We start from the raw sequence: 8,994 nt of genomic DNA, 5'->3' as shown, positions 1-8,994 counted from the left end.
AAATGAGTAAAGCATACCATTGAGGCAAGAGTTTTACAGATAAACATGCGATTAGATAGTGCTCTTAGCAACTGTTCCCTGGAAAACAGTCCTCATCAATGGGATTTTCACTTGTATAGAGAAAGTTTGGGAGATTTTTGATTTTTTGTCTCCCCAGATCTTAAATTGAAAGCCCATTAGAACCTGAAAAAAGATTTCATGCCATCTCCATGAGAAAGTACCATTGGGACTCATTTATCTCACATTTCTTTCTGAGTTGTCACAAGAGACTGATCTGGGAGAACTTGGGAGCTGAGCCTCTGTAAATAAAGCAAATGTGTCACTACAGTTATTTATAAACTTTGTGGAATAGATCATGACAAAAATTATGACAGATGGTGATCATTGAAACCCTGAATCCCCAAAAACACATCAATAAAGTTAACCTCATTTCAATAACACATTTTAAATCAGACCCACACAGCAATTTTCACAATTTCATGTTTTCCTTAACAGCATTACTAAAGCAAATTATACTTAACAGTTTGAAAATCACAACTGTTTTCCAAGCAGTGCTAGTCACCTAGATCTCAAAGTTTTCAAGAGATAAGGTTTTTCTGATATTCCCTGGTGGCCCAGTGGCTAAGGTTCTGGCTTCTCACTGCTGAGCACCTGGGTTCAATCCTTGTTCAGGGAACTAAAATCTCACAAGCCATGTGGCCAAAAGTCAACAAACAAGCAAAAAAAAAAAAAAAAAAAAAATTAAACTTTCTTTTTCAAATTTATGTTTTGCAATTTTCAGGCTGGTGGGAGACCTGGTAGAATTTACACCCTTATGAATGATACTACATTTAGGAAAGTTTATAATTGGAAGAACAACTGAACATTAATATTGTGAGGATTGGAGGAGATTTAGGAACAGGTCAGAAACAGCACTGGTTAGAGAGATGTCCCTTGTCAAAATAGAATTCCTATGATGCTTGTAAAAAGATTGAAAATCAGAGAGCTAGCAGGCAGCGTGGGACCATAGACTATATTTAGGCTCACAGCTTTCAGATACTGCTGTGAAAGCAGCTTGGTCTTGTGGCACTGACTCACGTTGTTTCTGAGTGACCTGAAGGAAGGTCTCTGGAAAATGTATTAAGAGGAACAACTGGTCAGAGCTTCGGTTCTATCACCCCACTCCACCAGACTAATTTTAGTTATTATTGTTTATCGGGGCTTCCCAGGTGGCGCTAGTGGTAAAGAACCCACCTGCCAATGCAGGAGATGCAGAGATGCGGGTCTGATCTCAGGGTGGGGAAGATCCCCTGGAGGAGGGCATGGCAACCCACTCCAGTATTCTTGCCTGGAGAATCCCAAGGACAGAGGAACCTGGTTGGCTACAGTCCACAGGGTCGCAAAGAGTCAGACACGACTTAGCACACATGCACACACTGATATTATTATTAATAACATAAAAAGCTCTAACCAAAATAATTCTACAAAAAATAAAAATCATGTTTCTAACACAACCCAACCATTTACCAATGAGAAAGCTCACATCTTAAATAGGAAATAAAGTTAGTGGTTCTATCAGGAGTCAAATTTATTCCTCCTGATATCCATATCCATTCAGTTAGCTTTCTTTTTCCAGAGGAAAAGAAAGAAAATGAAGTCACTCAGTCAATAGAGAATCATGAAGTCTCAATCTCTCTTTGAGACCCCATTGACTATAGCCTGCCAAGCTCCTATATCCTTTGGATTCTCCAGACAAGAGTACTAATTATACCAATCAAAAGGCATATATATTTAGTTACTTAAAAAAGGCAAAATCCAACTATTGGCTGCCTAAATGAGACACAATTTTTACTCAGTTTTTGCCACTGTGAATGCAGGAGACATGGGTTCAATCTCTGTTCCAGGAAGATTCCACATGCCTCAAGGCAACTATGTCTGTGCATTACAGCTTCTGATACTGCACTCAGGAGCCAGAACTCTGTAACAAGAGAAGTCACACAGTGAGAAGCCTGGATACTGTAGCTAGAGAGTAGCACCCCTCACCACACCAAGCACGCAGGAGGCGTTAGTAACGCCATTCACCAGTCTGACCAGGATGAAGTCTGTGGTTCTTAGGAAACAATTGTTGAGGGCAGACTTTCTCAGCATTGCAACTTAGCATAATTGAAGCACTGAAACTTAGTATAATTGCTTTGTGTGTGACGGATTTTTCATGTCCAATATAGTTTATGTAGCAGCATCCACACCCTTGGAGCAGGAGATGGCAACCCACTTCAATATTCTTGCCTGGAGAATTCCATGGACGGAGAAGCCTGGGAGGTTATGGTCCATGGGGTCACAAAGAGTCGGACACGACTGAGTGACTAACACATCCACACCCTTGGCTGTCTACATAGCAAGGCTACTCGTTTACACCACCTTGTCATGGAGAAAATCAATAATATTTCCAGGCATTGTCAAATAGCCCCTGGGTGAAAAACCAATTCAGACTGAAATCACTGATATACAGTTGTCTCTAATTAGTGTTTAATTCAGACTATATTACAAAAGCATTCTAAGAGACATTATTAAAGCATTCTTATAATTTTAAAGTGAGTATTAAAGGGAACTCAGTTTTGTCTACCTTTGGCCTATATCTAGTTATGTTGATATCAGATGAAATGAATTTTTATAAATATATAAATATATATACTTTTATGTGTAAATATATATATGCATATATAAAATTTGAGAAATGGCGTGTAAGTTTCTATGATACTTTCTACATATAAGTTAACAATTCTAAGTCGTTTGATTACAAAGAATTCAGAGAATGAATTTATTTTAGTTTGAAGAAATCTTTATTGAACACCAAATAAAGTCAAGTCATTTGACTAGTTTTTGATAGTTAACTAAAAAAAAAAAAAAATGTACCATGAGAGAAAGTCCACTTTCATTTATTCAAATCATTTTTTAGATTTCGTGAACACAGAGCTTGGTTTTTATTGGTGATGACTTTTTTCAGGGCATTTTTTACATCCTTATTTCTGAGGCTGTAAATTACAGGGTTCAACATGGGAATGATCACTGTATAGAAGACAGAGGCCATCTTATCTGTGTCAAGAGAATGCTGAGAACTTGGTTGTAAGTACATAAAGATGAGGGTCCTGTAGAATATGGTGACTGCAAGCATGTGGGAGCTACATGTGGAGAAGGCTTTGCGTCTTCCCTCAGCTGAGCGCATTCTCAGGATGGTAGAAATAATAAACATGTAGGAGATAAAGACAATCAGAACAGAGGAGATGAAAGTAACACCAGCACAGGCCAAAATCCATCGCTGTTTGGAACGTGTATCTGAGCAAGTGAGCCTGAGAAGAGGCATGTCGTCACAGTAGAAATGGTTGATGGTATTCGAGTGGCAATAGGAGAGACGAAAAGTGAAGATGGTGTGAAACAGCGCCATGAGAAAGCCATAGCTGTAGGGGACAGCTACGAGCCGAATACAGACTCCTTGGGACATTGAGGCCATATAGAGGAGAGGGCTACAAACGGCTACGTATCGATCGTAGGCCATGGAAGCCAGCAGCAAGCACTCGGATCCCATGAAGGTGAGGAAACAGCCTAACTGGGCAGCACATGAGTTGAAAGAAATAACATTTGGCTCATACAAGAAAGTTCCAAGCATTTTGGGTGTAACGACAGAAGCATAACAGAAATCAACAAAAGCCAGGTTACTGAGGAAGAAGTACATTGGCGTGTGGAGTCTTGAATCTGTTCTGATGACTAGGATCAGACCCAGGTTGCCTGCTACTGTGAAGAGGTAGATGGATAAGAACAGGACAAAGAGGGGCATCTTCAACTCCTTGATCCGTGAGGCCCACGAGAATAAACTCCTTTACCTGAGTGCAGTTGATTTGTGCATATCTCTTCCAGACATCTGCATGAGGAAGTAGGAAAAAAAGAGTTAAATTCAAGTTGCCAATATATAAGTGGTATTTTTATGCTTTGATATCTTGTAAGGAGATGTAATGCTCAGAATTCTCCAAGACAGGCTTCAGCAATACGTGAACTGAGAACTTCCAGATGTTCAAGCTGGTTTTAGAAAAGGCAGAGGAACCAGATTTCAAATTGCCAACATCCACTTGATCATCGAAAAAGCAAGAGAGTTCCAGAAAAACATCTACATCTGCTTTATGGACTACACCAAAGCCTTTGACTGTGTGGATCACTATCCGTCGAAAATTCTGAAAGAGATGGGAATACCAGACCACCTGACCTGCCTCTTGAGAAACCTGTATGCAGGTCAGGAAGCAAGAGTTAGAACTGGACATGGAACAACAGACTGGTTCCAAATAGGAAAAGGAGTACATCAAGGCTGTATATTGTCACCATGCTTATTTAACTTATATGCAGAGTACATCATGAGAAACGCTGGGCTGGAGGAAGCACAAGCTGGAATCAAGATTGCCGAGAGAAATATCAATAACCTCAGATATGCAGATGACACCACCCTTATGGCAGAGAGTGAAGAGGAACTGAAAAGCCTCTTGATGAAAGTGAAAGAGGAGAGTGAAAAAGTTGGCTTAAAGCTTAGCATTCAGAAAACTAAGATCATGGCATCTGGTCCCATCACCTCATGGGAAATAGATGGGGAAACAGTGGAAGCATTGTCAGACTTTATTTTTTTGGGCTCCAAAATCACTGTGGATGATGACTGCACCCATGAAATTAAAAGAGGCTTAGTCCTTGGAAGGAAAGTTATGACCAACCTAGACAGCATATTAAAAAGCAGAGACATTAGTTTGCCAACAAATGTCTGTCTGGTCAAGGCTATGGTTTTTCTAGTGGTCATGTATGGATGTGAGAGTTGGACTGTGAAGAAAGCTGAGTGCCAAAAAATTGATGATTTTGAACTATGGTGTTAGAGAAGACTCTTGAGAGTCCCTTGGATTGCAAGGAGATCCAACCAGTCCATCCTGAAGGAAATCAGTCCTGGGTGTTCATTGGAAGGACTGATGCTGAAGGTTAAACTCCAATACTTTGGCTACCTCATGAGAAGAGTTGACTCATTGGAAAAGACCCTGATGCTGGGAGGGATTGGGGGCAGGAGAAGAAGGGGACGGTAGAGGATGAGATGCCTGGATGGCATCACCGACTCGATGGACATGAGTCTGAGTGAACTCCGAGAGTTTGTGATGGACAGGGAGGGCTGGCGTGCTGAGATTCATGGGGTCGCAAAGAGTCGGACACAACTGAGCGACTGAACTGAACTGAACTGAAGGAGATGTAATGCTAACATATAGTTAGCATACAGGGATTCTAGGAATGGGATAGAGAGCTCAGTTCAGTTCAGTTCAGTCAGTCCTATCCGACTCTTTGCGACCCCATGAATCTCAGCACACCAGGCCTCCTTGTCCATCTCCAACTCCAGGAGTTTACTCAAACTCATGTCCATCAAGTCGGTGATGCCATCCAGGCATCTCATCCTCTGTCATCCCCTTCTCCTCCTGCCCCCAGTCCCTCCCAGCATCAGGGTCTTTTCCAATGAGTCAACTCTTTGCATGTGATGGAGAGTAGAAACAGATAAATGTGGGACAGGCATAGCTCTCTTCTCCTGGATTCATTGTTTATACAGAAATGGGAGCTGTGGAACAGCCTGGTTTCTGTTGAAAGTTCCTGAACATTGAGCTATTTGCAACTTTAATCTGACTTATTAAAATGTTCAGCCATTCTTTAAAATCTTTGGTGAATTCGCTACAGTATTGCTTCTGCTTTATGTTTATGTTTTTTTTTTTTTTGGCCTCGAGTCAAGTGGTATCTTACCTAATTAATCTGTTCTATATCATTGTATCCAGTTATTGCTCAGACTCTCAGTCATGTCTGAATCTTTGTGATCCAGTGGACTATCTGAAGCCTGCCAGTCTCCTCTATCCATGTGATTCTCCCGGCGAGAATACTGGAGGGGATTGCTATTTCCTCCTCCAGGGGATCTTCCCAACCCAGGGACACAACCCGCTTCTCTTGAGTCTCCTTCATTGGCAGGTAGATTCCTTACCACTAGCGCTCTCTGGGTTCCCGTACTCCCTGCATTGAAAGGCAAAGTCTTAACCACTGGAAGTCCATGGCTATTATGTTTTTATTGAGAAGCTGTTAGCACTAATAGCATTAAGGAAATATTCTGCAGTGGCACTTGTCTTTGATGTATCTGTCATTGCACCTGTGCAGACAGAACTCCATGCTATTCCAAGGCTGGCAGAAACATAGTTCCGCATTATGTTTTCCTTTAATAATTTATCACTAAAAGATCACTATCAATTACAGACTCTCTTCATAGTTATGTTAATAATGCCAATACTAAAAATAGGTAAGTATGGAAGCTACAATGAAGAATTTATTTACTTCATTTGTTTTACCAAAACTTTAAACCTAAAATCATATCATTATGCTCACTCTGCATATGAAGAAGAGTAGATCAAAACAAGCTTCCCAAACAACGTCAGCAGGCTGGTCTGAATATGATTAGTTGTGCTTCAAATCTGTGTGTTTCTGACTTGAGTCTACACCTTATTATTATGCTATCACTATAGTATATCTTATTAGATCTATTGTAAGAAGCAAATGATTTCCAGATATTTTGCTATAATATTGCACATTTTTATCTCTAAAGCAGGAATTTACATGATCAAAAGAAATGAAAATAATTTGCATTTTAAACAGCAAATATAATTTTTTAGTAAATAAAAAAAGGAAAGGAAAAGAGACAAAATAATGTTTTTGCTCATAGAACTGCCCAGACCAAGCCACTTCTCTAGACTACTAGCTTTCCGACTTAAACTTTTTGACTACAAATCACAGAAATAAATACCTTTTACATTATGATGTAGAGCTAACAATTACATCTAGAATAATATTCATTGCCTGGCATTGCTTACCTTGCATGGTCCTTTGTGTTGTATTGTAATCTGTTCTATTTTATTTTGTCCAAATTATACAGGCCAAGAGTCTAAAAACTGAGTTCATTATATGAGGCCGTTACAAGCACAATATTGAAAACTATAATCTAGCCCATCCCCACCATCACCATTTTCACAAACACAGATAAGCAACTTATCGATAAACAGATCTAGGTAGGCTACACCTCCCACTCTGATCTATACCCAAGACTGTGCACATCCTATCCTTAGTGTTTGTCTTGATTATGTCTAACTGCTGCTGCTTTAGGAGCCTATTTCAGTCCACTCATTCCCTCATTCAAGAATATATGTTGAGAATTATTAATTTCCAAATACTACTTAGATTCTGAAAGAAAACACAGTAGACTAGACCAGAAGGGGGAAAAAAAAAAAGCCTTATTCACATTTTTTTAATTTTTCTGGCCTCTTTTCCTCTCACTCATCTTTCCCTCTTTCCGAAACACAAAACGTTGTGACATTTATACATAGATATCATTTTGCTGTCTATCAAAAGTAAGGTGTGAATTATATTTTAAAACATATGTGATGTTTCATAATCTTGTCCCAGAATAGTCTTATTGTTCGGATTCCATTCAACTCTCCCAAACAGTAAGGAATGTCCCCTGGCCTCTTTGTCAATAGAAACACGATTTGCCATGCTTCTTTTCCATTGTCTTTGCCATTCCTAGTAAACCTCCCCACAGGAAAAATATATAAAGGGAAAACTGTTTAATTATCACCTCTTTGTTGAAGTTGCTTCCCAAGTTTAGTTAATATATTTCATATTTGTGTTGTAAAATCCATTCAGACATACTCCATTTATATTTTCTCTTGCATTTACAAAACCAAAATGTTTCTATACCATTTTCATTGATAGAGTTTTGATACTTTGTGTTTGACAACCTTGCTCTCTGTGCTTTTGCTTTTGTTATTTTTTTAAAATCATTTTTCAGGGAAGTCTGTTCTAAATGTTAGGTAAATTGTCAGTCTCTCAGTTGTGTCTGACTCTTTGCGACCCCATGGACTGTAGCCTGCCAGCTTCCTCTGTTCATGGGATTCCCCAGACACGAATACTGGAGTGGAGGGCCATTTCTTCCTCCAGAGGAACTTCCTGACCAAGGGATCAATCAAACTCAGGTCTCCTGCATTGGCAGGCCAATTCTTTTATCACTGAGCCACAGGGGTAATGGGAAATTAAATCTTATCTGGATTAATTAAAGATTCATATCATGCTAATTGTATTTAACCATTTCTTCCCCTTATTCTTAAGCTAGATTCTTCATTTTGGAGGATATCTCTAGGCACATAATGATGACATTTATCTGATATAATCCTCCCAACCTAGAAAGCATAGTTTTGACATAGATGGCAATATGGTCAATCATATGCCTGCTTTTTTAAAATCTCCTCATAGATTCTAAACTATAATTTTTATTTTTTAATAATAAATATATACACATATATAAGAGCAACATAAGTCATTAATTTGCAATTTGAATGCATTAAAACATATTTACTGACTCCATATTATTAAATATCTTTCTGTGTTTTGAGGTGACATCAAATAAAAGTCAGAGTTCAGACATCAGGGAGTAAAGACAGGAAGAGAGCAATCAAGCCTGTTCAGAATAGTGAGCTGCTGTGTAATAACCTCATGGAGCTCAGTGTGGTGCACCAAAACATATATCAGAGGAGGCCTGAAACCTAGAGGATTTGAGAAGGGGAAGGTTAAGGGATGATTTCCCTGGATATGCATGTCAAAATTAACACGGAAGGATTTAAGACAAGGGAAGCTTCAAGCAGAGAATATGTAAAAAAGCAACTAATGTTCAGTTCAGTTCAGTCACTCAGTTGTGTCTGACTCTTTGTGACCCCATGGACTGCAACACGCAAGGCCTCCCTATCCATCACCAACACCCAGAGTTTACTCAGGCTCATGTCCATTGAGTCAGTGATACCTGCCAACCAACGCATCCTCTGTCATCCCCTTTCTGCCTTTCAATCTTTCCCAGCATCAGGGTCTTTTCAAACGAGTCAGTTCTTTGCATCAGGTAGCCAAAGTATTGGAGTTTCAGCTTCAACA

General features: G+C 39.4%; 1 pseudogene; it reads right to left on the bottom strand.

Moving 5' to 3' along the window:
- Positions 1–2,911: 2,911 nt before the first annotated feature.
- Positions 2,912–6,897, bottom strand: LOC136175532 (olfactory receptor 8U9-like; annotated as a pseudogene).
- Positions 6,898–8,994: the final 2,097 nt, after the last annotated feature.

Source organism: Muntiacus reevesi, chromosome 9, assembly GCF_963930625.1.
Source record: "Muntiacus reevesi chromosome 9, mMunRee1.1, whole genome shotgun sequence".
In the NCBI taxonomy this organism is placed as follows: domain Eukaryota; kingdom Metazoa; phylum Chordata; class Mammalia; order Artiodactyla; family Cervidae; genus Muntiacus; species Muntiacus reevesi.
The sequence above is the reverse complement of the archived record's forward strand: the minus strand, read 5'-3'. Positions and strand labels throughout refer to the sequence as shown.